Source organism: Pongo pygmaeus, chromosome 9 (genome assembly GCF_028885625.2).
Source record: "Pongo pygmaeus isolate AG05252 chromosome 9, NHGRI_mPonPyg2-v2.0_pri, whole genome shotgun sequence".
Lineage (NCBI taxonomy): Eukaryota > Metazoa > Chordata > Mammalia > Primates > Hominidae > Pongo > Pongo pygmaeus.
The window spans coordinates 68,146,505-68,163,119 of record NC_072382.2 but is presented as its reverse complement, the minus strand read 5'-3'; the positions used below and the strand labels follow the sequence as shown (position 1 = coordinate 68,163,119).

The 16,615-nt window shown below is 49.9% G+C and overlaps 1 protein-coding gene and 1 long non-coding RNA gene across 4 annotated transcripts in view; both read left to right on the top strand.

Moving 5' to 3' along the window:
• The window catches only part of TUB (TUB bipartite transcription factor), an 84,419-nt gene that overhangs the window by 31,355 nt on the left and 36,449 nt on the right, over positions 1-16,615 (top strand). The window lies entirely within an intron of this gene.
• LOC129007527 (uncharacterized) lies at positions 6,872-16,250 on the top strand. The gene is made up of 4 exons (XR_008492358.2): positions 6,872-6,912; positions 8,907-9,065; positions 14,286-14,342; positions 14,473-16,250. It is a non-coding gene; the product is annotated as an uncharacterized LOC129007527 (long non-coding RNA).

Below are 16,615 nucleotides of genomic sequence, written 5' to 3'. Positions count from 1 at the left end.
ATCTTTTACTTATGCACCCACTCCTGGTAATCCTTAATTCATTTTTTTTAAAAAAGTGAATAAGGCCAAAAAGCTTTCCATAAATAAAACGGCCTGGTTAAAGTGCTATTTTATTTTTCCCTTCAGTGAAGTCTATCATCTTAAAAATAAGTGACATCTAACTAGAAGATATTAAAGAAAATGTGTTTTCTGCTCTTCTGTCTCTTAGCTCTTTTTTCCTATGCTTTCGCTAACCTCTTAACTTTTACTGGTTCCACAATAAAATTGCATCCTTTTGGGGGATGTAATCTTATGAGACAATTGCACACATATTCTCCAAAGAAAGACTAGTAGGACATTAAAACAGAGGGAAAGCTTAAAGTCAAGGTGAGATAGGAAGCTTTCAAGTAGCTAATGGCCAGGACCAGTTGTTCCACTGGGAACCGTCAGGAGGGGAGCCCGGGGAGTGGAGTTGTGAGCATCTCAGAGCGGATGCTGAAAATGAAGTTGTTTCTTTTATTTGTTTTGTGTTTTGCTCTTTGTTACTGAAAAAAAATGGGCTTAAATTCTTAGGTGCTACTTTGAAAATGATCTCGGGTGTTATCTGAAAAAAATGTGCAGTATGAGTTTCTTCACAAGTGGCAATTACATATGTTTGTGTGTGCCTATATCCTAATGACGTTGTGTAAACTGTTTTGTCATCTAAATTTTTCATGTAACATTTTCCCATATTGTTAAATATTATTGGACAAATACTGTTTTTAATGACTATATAATAGCTCTTTTATGGATTTGTTGAAATTTAATCATTCCTTTATTTTGGTTATTTCCATAATTTCTAAATTCTCAATGATGAATATATTTGTACATAAATCTCTGTACTCTTGTGATCACTTTCTTAGAATAGCTTCAGAGAAATGAAATTAATGGCTCAAAAAGAACAAATCTCTTTAAAGTTCTTTGATACATTCATATTATCACATTTCTTTCCAGAAAGGTTATCAGTCCACTCTCTCCCCACAGTATCTGAAGGGCCACCCTCACTGCATATTCGCCAGCTTGGCACTCACTTCAATTACAGTGTCTCTTGCCATATAGAAGATGGTGATTTTTACCTAATAAACTTTTATGGCTTCTGGATTTAGGAACATGCTTAGAAAAGCTCCCCCACTCCCTGCACATGACTGGAAGAATACTCTCTAACACGTTCTACTTACAGTGTTCTCTTTTATAATAAACCTTTAATCCTCTGTTATTTGTTTTTGTATGTGATGTAAAATAGGGATATAACTTTATTTGCCCCAAATGGATAGCAAGTTGATTTCTAAGCCACTTACTAAATAATCCAATGTTTCTTCAGTGTTTTGAAAGGCCATCTTTATTGTAAACCAGTTTCCTCTATACACATGGTACTATTTCTGTAGGGCATTGGTCCATTGGTCATTCTCACGTCGATACCACTGTTTTTGGTACAGATTCCTAGTACAGATGATTTATTGGAGATTCATAGCACAGTTTGATAACTGGCATGGCAAATGCCTCCTCATTATTTTGCAGTTACAAAATTGTCTTGGCTAACTTGGAAAATTGGCTTATTTTTCCAGATGAATTTTGGAATAAATTTGTCCAGTTGAAAAAAAATTCTACTGCATTTATGATTAGAATAGGATCACACCTGTCAATTTATTTGATAAAATTGCAGTTCCATACAGGAACAGGGGATGCATCTCCTTTTATCAAGGGTGTTAATATAAGTAAAATTTTGTAATTTGCTTTATTATTAATAGAATTGTAGTTTGTTTTCATGTATGTCCAAGGCATTTCTTGTGAAGTTTCCCTAGATAGGTTATTTTTTCTATTGCTTGTGTGAATAGGACCTTTTTTTTTATTTGAGACGGAGTCTTGCTCTGTCTCCCAGGCTGGAGTGCAGTGGTGCAATCAGTCAGGGCAGCTGTCTGCTGTTGCCATGGAAATCTGAAGGCAGCATCTTCTGCAAGGACCAGGATGTAGAGTCTAGAGAGGACAGGCTGCACCAGCCTGGTGGGATCAGTCTGGAGTGGCCTGTGTGTGTGCATGTGTGAGAGAGAGAGAGGTGGGAGGAGAATGCAAGATAGTGAGTGAGCTTTCTGAAGTGGGTGGCGCATACCTCATCATTGCTCTCTAAGGCCTCAGCCATTACTCTGGATTATTGCTGGGTGGCGCTGTAAGAAGGGGTGTACCCCTGAGATGGCTTCCCTGTGCCCATCAGGACCTGGTCTGGCCTGAGGCTGCTCTTAGAGTGTGCTGGGACCACCTAGACAGATGTGCTGGCATCTGCCCATCATGGGCCCCAGAGCCCACTCAGCATCTGCTGCACACTGGCTCCTCCTTGCTCAGATGATGGGGTGGTCCAGGAGGGAGGCCCTTACCCTGGCCACACAGATGCTGGGTGATGGGAGCAGACAGACAGAGGCCCCTCACCCCAGGACTCAGCTCTGCTGCTGATGGGCTGGGGGTGAGGGCAAGGACAGGGCAAGAGTACAGGATGATGACTGGGGGACAGGATAGGGTCCAACCTTCAGGTGGAGCTGAGGATTGGGACAGCTAAGGACAGTGTGTGCCTCTGCCACTGCCTCAGTCTGGCAAGGCATAGGAAAGGGGCACCCCCTTGGAGTCCTGACAGCACCTGTGGAGTTGGAAGCGGGATCCCTGGCCTCCCTGCTCACCTTCCCACTAGTGCCTCCGCTCAGGGCCCTGTGCCTTCTGATCCCTCCCTGTGACAGGGGAGCCTGGGCTCAGCGTTCACTGCAGCCTGGGCAAGGCCCTTAAGCCCCCAAGAGTCCCGCTCTCACAGGGCATGGGAGGAGCTTCCAGAAGCAGATGGGTGTCCTTATTTGGGTTGGGGGTGCTGGGGAGAGCAGGAAGGAGCTGGCTGCTGGAGCTGCCTGAGGCTGGGTCTGGAGGACACAGAGGTGTTTAGCCAGCAGTTCTGTCCTATCCCTTCTCAGTTCTCTGAAGTCCTCCCTGCACCTCAAGCCAGGGCCTGACCTCCAGGGAAGCAAGCTGTTACCACGAGGAAGTGCACCCTAGCTTTCCCACCTCATGCTACCAGGATGCCCCTCACTCTCCTTAATCCAGGGCATGGGCTCAGAGGGCTGGCTGGGGTCTCCTGTCCTGGAATGTGCGGCCATATGGGAAAGCCTTGAGTGTGTGAGGGCCATATGGGAATGCCTGTGCGTGGGGGTGGCATGAGTGTGTGCTGTGAGGTGTGAGTTTGGAGAGAAGTATAAATAAATGATGGGCACATGTGTGTGGTGCGCATGCTCGTGCTGGCAGGGGGAGGCGGGGGGGACGTCTGGAGTGTCAGTGGGTTGTGGCGGGCAGGGTGAGGCATCCATTTCTGTGAAATGCCTGGGGGGAGGGAAAAGGTATTTGGCGCAGTACACGTGAGTACAAAGTACACGAAGGAATTTCGGGTACATATGCACATGGGAGCCTTTGTAGGGTGTGGTTTGGGTATGTAGGTAGGCTGTGTGTGAGGTAGAGCTGGAGGAAAATCTGTCTGTGGAGTGTCTGAGGTGATGTGTGGGAGGCAGCTGTCTACAGGTCAGCTTGTCTCTGAGTGGTATATGGGGTGACATGTTATTGTGTGTGATGTGGTTTGGGAGGGTGAGGGGTGTGCAGGCATGTCCCCAAAACAAGCGCATGGTGTGTCTCAAGTAAGGTGTGGGGGCAGTGATGGGAATGAACTACAGTATGTAGGCCAAGTGTGTGGGGGAAGGGCAAGTGGGCGTTTCATTCTCTCCACACCTCACGAGTTAGGAGCACCATTTTCCCCCTCAAAGTTGAGGAACCTGAGGCCCACAGAGTGGAAACAAGCTGGCTGGATCACACAGCAGGGTCCGTTAGACTCTCAGGATCCCAGATCTGGCAGCTCACAAGCTAGGCTCTAGAGGGCTGGGGAGGGGACTGGCCCTCTGGGTAATGGCAGTAATGGGGGGTCCCATTCAGTTCTTTAGGGTGACTATCGTGGAACTGGCCCACAAACAGCTCATGAGAATCAATTGCGCAATAAAGGAAAATGTTTGTAAGCCCGTTGCTAAACATAGCTGTTATTAAGAATCAAACTGGCCAGGCACAGTGACTCGCGCCTGTAATCCCAGTGTTCCTGGACCAAACTGAGGGTCGGCTGCTTATTCTCAAGGCCTAATAACGAGATGCAGATGAACTGGGAGAGAAGGGAGTTTTTATTTCTGTAACCGGTTACAGGGAGAAGGCCTGGAAATTATTCCCGGACCAACTCAAAATTACAAAGTTTTCCAGAGCTTATATACCTTCCAAATTATATGTCTATGTGTAAGTGTGCATTCATCTAAAGACATAAGTGATTAACTTCTTTTAATCTATAACTGAGATTTCAGTCCTGAAGACCTTCCTCTGGGGCCTCAGTAAATTTACTTAATCTAGATGGGTCCAGGTGCCAGGGGTAATTACCCTTATCTTCTCCCCTGCTAAGTCACGGAAGTTTGGGGGGCTCCTTCAGACCTCCAATAAAACTTATCTGTGGAGGCCTGGGGAGTTTCTTCCCCTCAGTAAAACTTGTTTAACCTTAAACGGGGCCTGTTAAGAATTCCTTCATTATTTTGTCATGCTTTAAGGCCCAGGAAAGGCCTAGGCAAAACTCTTGGTGGGCTTTTGTTACATTCCAGCCTTTGTATAAGGGCACTGGTTCTGTCAGCTTTTAATATTTAACTTAACCACTCAGTCAGTACTGAAACAGTTGTTATGGAGGCCTGTGTTAGTGACACCTGGCCTGCCGCACCAGCACTTTGGGAGGCCGAGGCAGGAGGATTGCTTGAGGCCAGGAGTTCGAGACCAGCCTGGGCAACATGGTGAGATCCCCCCATCTCTACAAAAAAATACAAAAATTAGCCAGGCATGGTGGTACATGCCTGCAGTCCCAGCTACTCAGGAGGCTGAGGTGGGAGGATCACTTGAGCCTAGGAGGTCAAGGCCACAGTGAGCCGAGATCACACCACTGCACTCCAGCCTAGGCTACAGAGCAAGATCCTCTCTCTCAAAAATTAAAAAAAAAAAAAAAAAAAAGAGAAGCGGTATAAATTTAACATTAAACAAGTTATGTTTACAAAGGTAATATAGTGAAAACTCACCAGTTCGTATTCATTTTACTGCCTTTCCCTGCGCCTGTCTCTTGTATCTGCGGGGTGGAACTGCCACGTGACCGTGCACTGCTGAGCATCTCCTCCTACCTCTACGCTCAGTCACATCACAGATTGGCCATGGCGAGGGTGGCTAGACCAGGGGAGTCAACAGGTGCTGCACATTAAGACCTGGTTTATTGTTTTGTTGATTGTCTAGACCTAAGAAAGTGATGGGAAAAAATACTACTAATGCAGATTAAATTTTAAAGGGTGTCATGTTTATAGCTGCTCCATGGTGAATAGCAGAAAACAAAGATTTTTCCAGTATTCACAAACTATTAACCTATTCAGCAAAGAAGTCACTCCGACTACCAGTGAAGGAGTGAAGTTCTGACATGTCTTTGTTGTTTCACTTTCAACTTACCTGTTAACATAAATGAAAATATCAAGCAACATTAAGTTGGAACTACAGTAATCTGTCATTGCAACCGTAGGTTGGCTACAGATAAAGAGTTAGGCGAAACTCATCGAATGGGTTGATTTCTGGGACAATCATCTGGCTATATGGAATTTACAATAAAGAATATTGGATATTTCATTAGTATTTGTAAATTATGTGCTATACATCCTTTGTGTCAGTAAAATTTATAATAAACTTATTGAGTCTATGCATGCAGACATTTTCTGGAGAGCTTGTTGTTAAATGTCACTGTTAACACCCCGTAGGCCCTCCATTACACATAGTCCCAACATGTCTCCTTACTGTGCAGAGGGTGAGGTAGGGTCGGGTGGAGGGACAGATGTAACTTGCAGAGACCCTGGGAGCAGTGTCTCAGGTTTCCAGACAAGCTATGGCTTGTCACTAGATCAGCTTGACCTCCTCCTGGCCAGGGGCACTGGGGCTCAGCTGGAGGTCCCGTTCATTGATCCCTTCTCTGTACCAGGCTCAGGGATTTACAGGTCAGAGGAAGAAGACATGGTCACTGCCTGTATGGAGCTCATAGCCCAGCAGAGGAGGCATCCAGTCACAGTTAGTTACACCCTGGAGAGTACAGGGGCAAAAAGGAAGAAATTGCCCAGCTGAGGCAGGAGGGAGGCTGGGACAAGAGGAGCTGCTCAGTGGAACAGTGCCTCTCAACATTTAGTGTGCGGCATCCACAGATTTGTGTTTAACAATGCAGAGATTCTCTTTTGGCAGGTCTGGGCAGGGTGGTGCCCAGGAGTCGACAGTATGCTAGCGGATGGTGAAGCAGGTACCCAAAGCACGCTTGGAAAAGCCTTGATCTGAGGAGACCAGAGGGTGTGTGCTGAGGCAGGAGACGAGAAAGAAGTTCTGTGGGGAGATCTGCCGGGAGTTTAGGAGTGGCTGGAGCAAGGCCAGCCTGGAGGGGAGACAGCAGAGCAAGGCAGGAGAGGGGTCGGGGGCAGGTCTTGCAGCCTCGTAAGCCTCATGGAAGAGCTTGGTTTGTATCCTTTGGAACGAGGAGCAGTGGAAAGAGCCTTGTCAGCAGACAAGTGACATGCTCAGGTTGGCTTTTAAAAGTGTAATGTTCCTGGAGCAGGCAGAACTGCAGTCAAGGAGACCAGAAGGAGGCTGGGGACATGTGAGGCCTCAATCCGGGCAGAGGCACTGGGGACAGGGGAGGGGACCGATAGGAGTGCTTCATGGGTGGAGCTGCAGGCGAGATGAAGAGGGTTAGGGTGGGGCCTGGGTTTCTGGGGTGATGACTGAGTGAATGGCAGGACTATGCACATTGCCAGAAAACAGGAGAAAGAGCAGGTCTGGAGTAAGGTGAGTTGCTTTGAACCTGGAGACTTAGAGGTGTCCCTGGAGGGGCCCAGAGGCATTTGGGGCTCAGGGGAGCCATCAGGAAGTAGATTTGGGAGCCCCATGGGTAGGTGGGAAAGCCAAGAGAGTGAAGAGGTCACCTGTGGAGAACACAGTCACAAGGGTCTAGATCTAGTGCTGAAGGGCCAAGAACTCAGGCCTGTCTGGACCTTGTTTCTGGAAGGGGTGCCAGATGCCAGGTCCCTCTGTGCAGGAAAGCCAGCGAGTGGGCAGGAGAAGGTTGGAGGAGGTCAGAACCATGGGTGGGGTTGCTGGCCACCTCTGACTTAGGAGCTGGAGGCCACAGTGGTTAGGAGTCATGGGGCCTCAGTTCTAGCTCCAGCCCTGGCTCTGCTACCAACTTGCTGTGTGACCTTTGGCAGATCTCTACCCACTCTGGGCCTCAGCTTCTTCATCTGAAAATAAGAAAGCTGGACCATACCAGTGATTTTCAAATGACATTTGGAGCCCCAGGGTCACCCAGAAGCATCTCCAGGAAGCAGGAGTTGAGGGTGATGGGGAGGGAGAGACTGAGAATGTGGAACTCTAGTCCCACCCTGTCCCCAGCTTCATCCAGAGCCACTTGCGTTTATGTTTTCTGTTAGCCTCTTCATGAAAGGATGTTTTCCAACTGATAACTACTGGGCCAGAGGATCCCTTATACTGTTGTACGTATTTGGGGTCTGTGAGTCCTTGCCAACATAGAAGCTGATGGAGTCTGAGGAATAACACACACTGAGAAAACCAAGCATCATCATTACAGACACTGTGTGAACTCCCTGCCTGCCACCCACACAGCAGAGTCATGGTTATGTCCACGCTTATGTAGGCCTGGGCTCTGCCTAGCTGCGGGTGATTTCATCAGTGGATGCCGCTCAGTTTGCCCCCGCCTGCTGGCTGGCTCATCCCCAGCCCCAGCCATCAGGGTGCCCCAGGTTGGGGCCTGTGTGGCCCTGGCCCTTCTCTGCTGCCCCAGGGCTGTGAAGCCACAGGTCAGCCCCCTCGTTCCTTGATGCTCTCTGTCCATTATCTCTACAAATGCAAAGAGAGTCTCTGAACAGGACAAAACACATTTCATCCTTCCTTGGGCCTGGCATCAGTGACGATGCCACCTGTGTGGGGGAGGACTCAGTGGGTAGTGTCCTGGCTTCCCTTCAGCCCTACAGAGCTTCCCTCAAACCTTGCTGACAGCTGGGCACTCTCAGTAAACTGAGGCAAGCCTGGGCCTAGACCAGTGTGTGGGGGCGTGTGCTGTGGGGAGGGAGGATGAGAGAGCTGGCCTCAGGATAGGGGTGGAAACACCCTGGGGTGCCTCTACAGGGAAAACCAGGCCCTTCAAGTGTGCGTGGCCTCAGATCCCAAATAAGTTAATACCTGGCTCCCCTGCCCATCCCTCAGAGCAAGGCCTAGGAGTTGGGGAGGGGCAGCTTTGCACACCCCTTGCCCTGGGATCCTGGGGTGCAAGAGTAGGACGAGGACAGTCGGCTCAGAGGGGACAGAGATCTTCCTAGTTTGCTCTGTGCCCCTTTAGCCCACACTCATGTCCCTGCATACACTGGACCCTCCTATCACCTGGAAGTTGTCCTGCCTCCTGCTGCTGCCCCTACCCCCTAAGAGATCCAGATCCCCAAATAAAGCCACACTGGGCCCCAGGATCCCAGGCTTGGAGATAGTGCTTTTGGGGAACTCCAAGGTCTCCCAGCTCTCTTGCTACTTCAGGAACAGTTTGGAGGGGGGCCCAGTAGAAGTGACCCCCTCCCTGTCACCTCCTCAACATCCCAGATAGGGCTCAGAAAGTTGCTCCAAAACTGCTGGGAAGAGACCCCACCCCTGGAGTTCCTCCCTGCTCGTCTTCCTCTGTTCTCGCTTCCCCAGGACTACGGAGGCTTCAGCCCATTCTCACTCGGCAGGGTGGTTGGTGGGGCAGGGTGACGACTCTCGGTGTTTCCTGACAACAGGCTGGGGGACTCAAGCGCCAATGTGAAGCTGAAGAGCGTCCTGGAGACGGGGGGCGGTGAGACGGAGTCTGCCCAGGCCACGCCAGTGGCAGGGGTTTGGACCTGGGCCTGGGGAGGGTCGCTGTTTGAGAGGAGGACGCAGCTTTATAAAATGACTCCGTAAGTATGGCCTGGGCAGGTGGGGCCGCAGGCCCCCACTGCCCCACCTGGGACCGCGGGCATGGACCAAGAGCTCCTGCAGCAGGAGACCCTGCCACAGGACGTGGGGAACCCAGAAAGCTTGGGAGGTTGCAGTCCGGGGGAGATACACATGCCTGGGCTGAGGCGGAGGCTGGCTCTTGGCCTCTAGGCAGCTAGGGAGCCAGGCGCTGTCAGGGGCCTGTGGAGGGCTCTCCCAGATGCTCTAGGCTACTGGGCAGGGCCTTCCTCTGACGGCTGTGTGTGTGTGTGTGTGTGTGTGTGTGTGTGTGTGTACACATGAGGGGTTGCAGTTTCTACCATGGCTGCTGGCTCATGATAAGAGCCTTTTGAACCCAAGACTCCAAGAAAAGAAAGCAGGCTCACAACCTTCTTTCTTAGGCATCAAAGGCTCTAGAACACTGGTTTGCATCATGAGAAGCCCTAGGAATATTTTTAAAATGCACATTCCCAGGCTCTGCCCATAGGGACTCTAGGGCAGGGCCCAGGAATCTTTATTTTAGAAAGCTCCCTGGGTGATTCTGACAGGCTGCAGCTGGGGGAGGAAACCACTGCTCTTGGGGGACACCTACCCAGGGCCAGGAAGCCCAGGCCCTGCCTACAGGGCCACCTTAGACACTCAGATGTTGTCTCTGGAAGGTGTTCAGGTCATCTGCACTCTCATGGGAAGGAGAGGCCGACATAATCTTCAGTAACCTTTTCCTGAGGCACAGGAGAAAGCATGGAGCACAGAGTGGGCCCCAGAGGAAGGAAGGCTCAGGAAGGGGTGCGACAGAGAATCAGGGCCAGGGACTGCCCCATCACAGTGTCTGGGCCTGCTGAGGCCAGGGACCCTCACATCTGTCTCAGGGCCCAGCGCCTCCGGTCCACAGCAGCCCCTGTCCAGCCATGTGGGTGAGCCCAGGTCCTCCTGCATAGACACGAGGAAAGAGAGATGAGATGTCAGAAAGGACTCCCGGGAGATGAGCGCACACAAGGACAGTTATGAAATCTCCTCCACGGAGTTCCTTGTTAGCATTTTAAATGTCTTCTTAAAAAAGAATTCAGTTAATTCAAAATGACCTTTAGAAAAAGAAAGTAAAATAAATGACCTTTAAAACCCTCATAATTGACATGAAGTTTACTGACTTAACTGAATTAACATAAAGGCAGCATGAAGTAGCAGACTGCACGTTTGCTTCCATGGTTGAAGCTGGAGTCAGAGGCCATCTGATTCGGTTTGTTTCCCGTCTTGCTGGCCCAAGGATGCACATTCATTTCGCCCCAGACTGCACATGTCCACACCTCCTGGCTGTAAAGCATCCGGGAGTGTTCACTCGACCCAATTTGCTTAGTCAATCCCCAAGTGCTGAACCTTTGGGCTCCTTCCAATTTCTTGCTATTATAAATACCATGGCTATGAATATCTCTGTACAAATTACTTTCTTAGTATTTTACTGGGAAGCATTCCCCAAGTGGAACTACTAGGTTAAAGGGCATGAACAATTTTATAGTTCTTGTCACATATTACTAGATGGTTCTCCAGAAATATTGAGCCCATTTACTGTGACACCAATTATGTATAGCTGTCCCCACAGCCCTCCAGTATAAAGGTTCATCATTTTTATTTATTTGTAGCTGTTTTATTTACTTTCTTTTTTCTCATTTTGTGATTTTGGTTAGGAGTGGTGTGGCAAGTTGTTTTAATGCCGTTGTTTCAATGATTGGTGACATTGGACATTCTCTGAAGGACTTTGAGAACCTGATGGGCATCATTTGTCCCACAGGGATATGGCAGGATCGGTTCTGAGTCTAAGAGTTGGATCAGGACTGGAAAATGGATAGCTCTGAGTTTTCAGACTTACTCAGTTCTCAGTCTCCCAGCAATAGGCCAGAATGTACATCAGGGCCGTAGTTTCCAACGCTCTGAGGCTGAACAATGAATATGGTTTTAAAACAGCATCACTTGCCCCAGGGAGAAGACTGAGTTGAAGGAGAGAAGGAGAACCCATGGCCCCATGCTTGTCCCCACCTTGAGGGACTGTGCCTGAGCTCCACTGGACAGGCTGCACAGCCTCTTACCCCAGATGTGGCCTTCTGGGTACATAGATTACCATGTTATGCTTGTGGCTGTGGTCATGGGGATAAACCAGATTTGGGGCTTGTAGTACACTTGCCTGTTGATCCTAATGACCATCCAGGAGCTTCACCAAGAGTTTACCCAGTGCCTGTAAAACCAGGGCTCTGATGGTGGTTAGAGAGGCCTGGCTGGGTAAGATCAGTAACATTTGTTGGGGTCTGGGCCCTCGTGTCTTGGCTGAGGTCTAAGCATGGGGAGTTGTGGAAAAGGAGGGTGTTAGGGAACATTGACGTAAGTGGGGTCGACGACTGTGGCCTGCAGATAATGACAGGGGGCTCCTCAGTGATACCAGGAACTCAAGGCAGAGACAGTGAGGGTCAGGGGGATGAAACCCAGTGATAGAAACTAGGTGCCATGGCTGTTGCAGACAGGGCCACAAGGCCTCCTGGGATCTCAGAGCAAACAGGCCAGATGAGGGAGGAGAGTAAGTCAGGGCAGACATGGCTGGTGGGGCAGGAGGAACTAGCATAGGATTTGAAGTCAGCAATTTAAATCGTGGTATCAAAGGACTCCGCAAACTTGGGAACAAATAGACAGTTATGGATACTCAAAGATATTGTTGGTAGGAGCAGAAGAGTGATTTGTGCAACCAAAGGAGGTCTTGGAGTCCCAGGGGGCCTCTCCATGTTGAAACAGGATGCTAGGGGATGAGAGGACACAGGGCCAATGTGTAATATAGGTAGCAAGGTCTAGCCTCTTGGAGGAGAATTGGTGGAAGCTGGCCGGGGGATCATCATTCCAGACCACACCTGGACTTGAGAAGGGCCCCTCTCTGCAGAGGCCAAGCCAGGATCATGACCATCAGGCTAAGGAGGAAGTGTGCATGTTGCTGGGGTAGCAGGTGTCTTGGGCCCACTAAGGTCCTCCAGGCTTTGGGAAGGAAGCAGACTCCCTTTCCCTCTCATTCCTGGCCTGCTCCTCATGGGGCCAGGGCATTGGTGGTGCTGGAGCAGGTGGTAATGGACAGAGGAGACATGGCGTGTGCCCCAGGTTCCACAATGGGAGTGACACAGAGTTAAGAAGTGGTTTCGTGTGAGTCTTAGATTCAGGTAGACCTATACCTTACTGTGTGACCTCAGTTCTTGAGCCTCACTTTCTTTTCTCTAAAATGGGGATAGTCGTACCTGCCTTATAGGGCAGTTAAGAAGATTGAATGAGAAAATAATACATGACAGCACTCAGCAAGAATAGTTGTTAACAAATGTCAGTTTCCTTCCATTTGCCTCTTTTAGTACCTAGAGCAGAGTTGAGCGTATCTGTGGGCCCAAATAGGCCTCCACTCTAGACGCGGTGGAGGATAAAGGAAGGTGCAGCATGCCCTCTGGTAAGCCTAGGAGCAGAGCTGGAAGAGCAGCTCTGCTTCAGGGTTTATCTGACCCAAGGGTAATGATGAATTTGGTGAAGTGGAATGGTTAAACCCTGGCAAGTTTCTGAGCCTCGATTTCCTTATCTGAAAAATAAGTTGTGTGTGGCCTTGTGACAATGCATGGGAAGCCCCTAGCACCACTCCTGCACATAGTAGGAGGTCCACACATACATGACAGTGTGGATTCTGTGGTTGCAGACACTCCTCTTGCCCTCAGAGTCATATCACTGTGAAGGGTTTCTGTGAGCTCAGAGTCCAGCCTGGGGTTGGTCAGACATGAAATAGGTTGTGCATGGTGGTCAGTGCTTGGGCGGTAGCTAATCATGTCACCCCAGAGTTGGCCGAGAAGGAAGGGGCCCAGGGGGAGGCTGCCCTGAGGGACCCTGAAGCTGTGGGGGCTCCAAGCGTACTGCCAGGGGAAGAATGGGTACTCTGCAGTTCTCTCCTCTAGCCCAGGGTGTTCTGAGAGTGTCCAGAACCAACAGGTCTGCTCAGACGCTGGACATGAGGTTCCGCTTGGCACACAGCATGACAGCCTTTTCCCCTGCAGGAGCATTACCAGAGGCAGGCAGCATGGAGGTGAAGGGAATTGGAAGGGCCTGGCATGAGTCAGGAATGAGTGAGGATGGTGGCGAAAGCAACTCCGTGCAGTCCAGAGGGAGCTGGCCCTGGGTTCAGCCCCTGTACAGCTCCACAGCCTATGCCCTGACCCGGATCCCAGTCCCAGCCAGTTACTGTGCACAGGGACTGAGTGATGAACCTCGTTCTCTGGAGGCAGCAGGGCTGTGCAGAGGGTCCAGACAACCTGGAGAGAGAGAGGCTGAAGCTGCCTCAGACTTCCCTGGGCAGCCACCCTGCTTGGTGCAGCACTGCTCGGCAGCTAGAGGAGTCCAGGGTTCTGAATCCCAATCTGTCGCCTGCGAGCTGGAGATCTGGGGCAAGCCTAGCCTGTCTAACTCCTCATGCCCTCTTCAGAGCTCACGTCTAGGAGAGGTGTAATAACTGCGGGTGTTTGAGGACTTCAGCACTGGTTATGGAAGCAGGTTGAAGAGTTGTGACAAGACCTGCACGAACAGCCTACCAGGCGTGCAGCCCCTGCACTTTGCAAATGACCACTAGTCCTTGTCACCCTGGGACAACCCTGGATCTTTCTGGACCTGCCTCAATCCTCTGGATAACCTTTGCAGCCCATTACCTCCCCCAAATGCACACACATTCACACACACAGCCATCACCGTGTACAGATGGAGCTCCTTCCTCTCAGTAAGTTTCTGACCTCCATCCTGTCTCTCCCACTCCAGGCAGCTCCACTCCCGGCTCCTGATCTGCTCCCATTCCTCCACCGTCTGGCCTCACCAAATACTGGTCTGTGAATGGCCTCACTCCATAAGTCTGACACCACCGAGGTCCAGCTTCTCCAGCTCATTCTTCTGGCTCCCCACCTCCTCCAGCAAGATTTAAAAATAGTCCCTCTTTACTGAGCATATGAGAGCCGGCACAGGGCATTGTTGCTCCCAGTTTCCTTTCTTGCTGAGTCAGGGTCTAGGAGAGCACCCACAGGGAGTCCTGCAGCCCCAGGTTTGGCCCCTGGCTCTGCTCCTCACGAGGTGTGTGAACTCAGCCGGTTGTTTTACCTTTTGAGACCTGCTTCCTAATCTATAAATTGGAAATAATAATAATAGTACCCTCTCTCCAGGCTGTCATAAAGATTAAATGGGACCCTATATGCTTTTAGCATGGTGCCTGGCACAGGGTAAGCATTTAATAAATGTTAGCTACTGTTACTATTTTGTGCCTAACAAAATACTTAGAGTGAATGACAGGAAAAATTCTCCTCATGTATTCACTCAACAAATATTTATTGAACTCCTGTTTTCTTCCAGGCACTGTACTAGGCACTGGGGATACAGCAGGGAGCAAAACAGTGAAAACCCCTGTCCTCACAGAGCTTCTATGCTGGATTCCACAGCCACACACTCAAGTCTTTGCTGTCAGCTCTCCTCTCCCTTAGTCTGCACCTTCCCCTGAGCCTCTGCCTCAGCCTCCTCCCGGGCTCAGGGTTCCCTGAATTTCCCTCTCCTCACACATCCTCTCTCTAAGCTCCAGATGCACTTTTCCAGTCACTTGCAATGGGGTGACCTGCAGACACTCAAACGTGGCACATCTGAACAGTAACTCACAATGCCCAACCCCTTCTCAAACCTGCTATTCCCACTGGGTTCCCTGAGGAGCCACTGTCCAGACCCCTCTTCCTCCAACATGCAGCTCTTCTATCGTCATCGCCACCACGAATAGAGCACTTAGTGCAGGCACCATGCTAAAAGCTTTTATTTATTAAATCATGGAATCCCCTGACATCCCTAAAAACCATTCCACTTGTTTGCAGATAAGAAAACTGAGGCAGAAATCGTTAAACAGCCTCAGGTTACACAGTTAGGCAGAGCCCAGACGAAGAGCCCAGGCTGTCTGGTCTCAGTTGTGCTTTTCCTGCCGCTGTGCTGTCCTGCCTCGGGTCCCATGGGCTTGCCTCAGCTGTACCACTCACCTCAGGCCCCTCCTGGGCCGCATCCAGCTCTGCCCTGGACTATTGAAGAGCCTGCTCACTGTTATCTCTAATTCCCTCTGGCTTCGCCACAGACTCTGCTGCCAGGGCTGCTTATGATCCCCTCCCTCACAGGCAGGATCACTTCCTCAGTGCCACCACACCCCTGCACCTCTGCGATTTCCCATTGTTTACAGGCAGCCTGCCCCTGTTCCAGACCAACTTCCCCAGTCCCATATAACCTCTCCAAGACCCTTCTTCCCCCTACTCATTCCCCGCGTGTTACAGCCAGGCAGGCCATCCACCCCAATGCTTTCCTAACTCCCGTGGCTTCCTCACCCCGTCTACCTTTACTGAGCTCTGTGAGCTCTGTATCCTTTAATATCCAGCCTCAAAGGCCGTCTCTGCTGCAAAGCCCTGCCTGGTCCCCTGCCAGACTCCTCTGGCTCTCTCTGCTGTGCCCCCACGGGTCTTCACTTCTGGCTGGGTTGACTTCATACCGCCTGGGATTATTGTTTGTTATCTGTGTCCATCTGTGTCCTCCAGTAACCCATGATCTTCACAGGCCAGTGCCCTGTGTTAGTCATCTCTGGGTCCCCGTGACTGACGGGGCTGGGTGCAGTGCGAGCCTCAGTACTGAAATGAACAGGGCCGGCCTACGAGGTCACTCCGCGATTTGGGGCAGGAAAGATCTGAGTTTCTTTCTGCACTCCCATCGAGTCCTGCTGTAGAAACCACATATGGGGAATGATCGTTGAATCCCAGAAGGCTGAGCAGGAAGGGCCGCTGCAGGTCATCTGTGTTAATTCTTTATCTTTGAAATGTTGGAGTGAGGCCCAGAAATGAGAAAGAGCTAGCCCACGATCACTCCGCAGGGAAGAGTTGTGGTTAGAATTCAGACCCCTGGCTTCTAGCCCAGTGTACTTTCTGCTTTGCTGAACCATTCCATCTTTTCTTTGCTTTTTCTCTACACAAACCACCTACTACAATAACAACAATTGCTTATGCTGAAAATCAGCCCAGTCTCATAGCTCTGGAACCTCTCTTTGTCCCCTTCGAGATAACCACAGGACACTTTATTTTACACTTTTGTCATAATGATTTTACACTCTCATTTTTAAATTTAGTATTCTTTGTATTCTTTGGGGGGGGGTAATTAACCCTAAATTCTTGTAGAGAAATTAAGTTCTTAGAGTATATTTCTGGGTTGCTTGTTTTCTTCCATTGACGTTTCACATGACATTCCTGTCCATCGTCACACTGCTTCAGTTGTTGCAGCTGTGTATTTTCATATCTAATGGGATTGGTGCTCCTCTCATTAGCCGTTATCAGAAATGTCTTTGCTTTTCTTACCTGTTTTGTTTGTTTTTGTTTTTTCCTTCCAGATAGTCTATACCTGGGTTATCTAGAGGAATTAGGGGCAGACGAGTAGCTTATCCCAGTCTGCCTTAATCATGGGCATCCACACAGGTCAGCTGAATTGG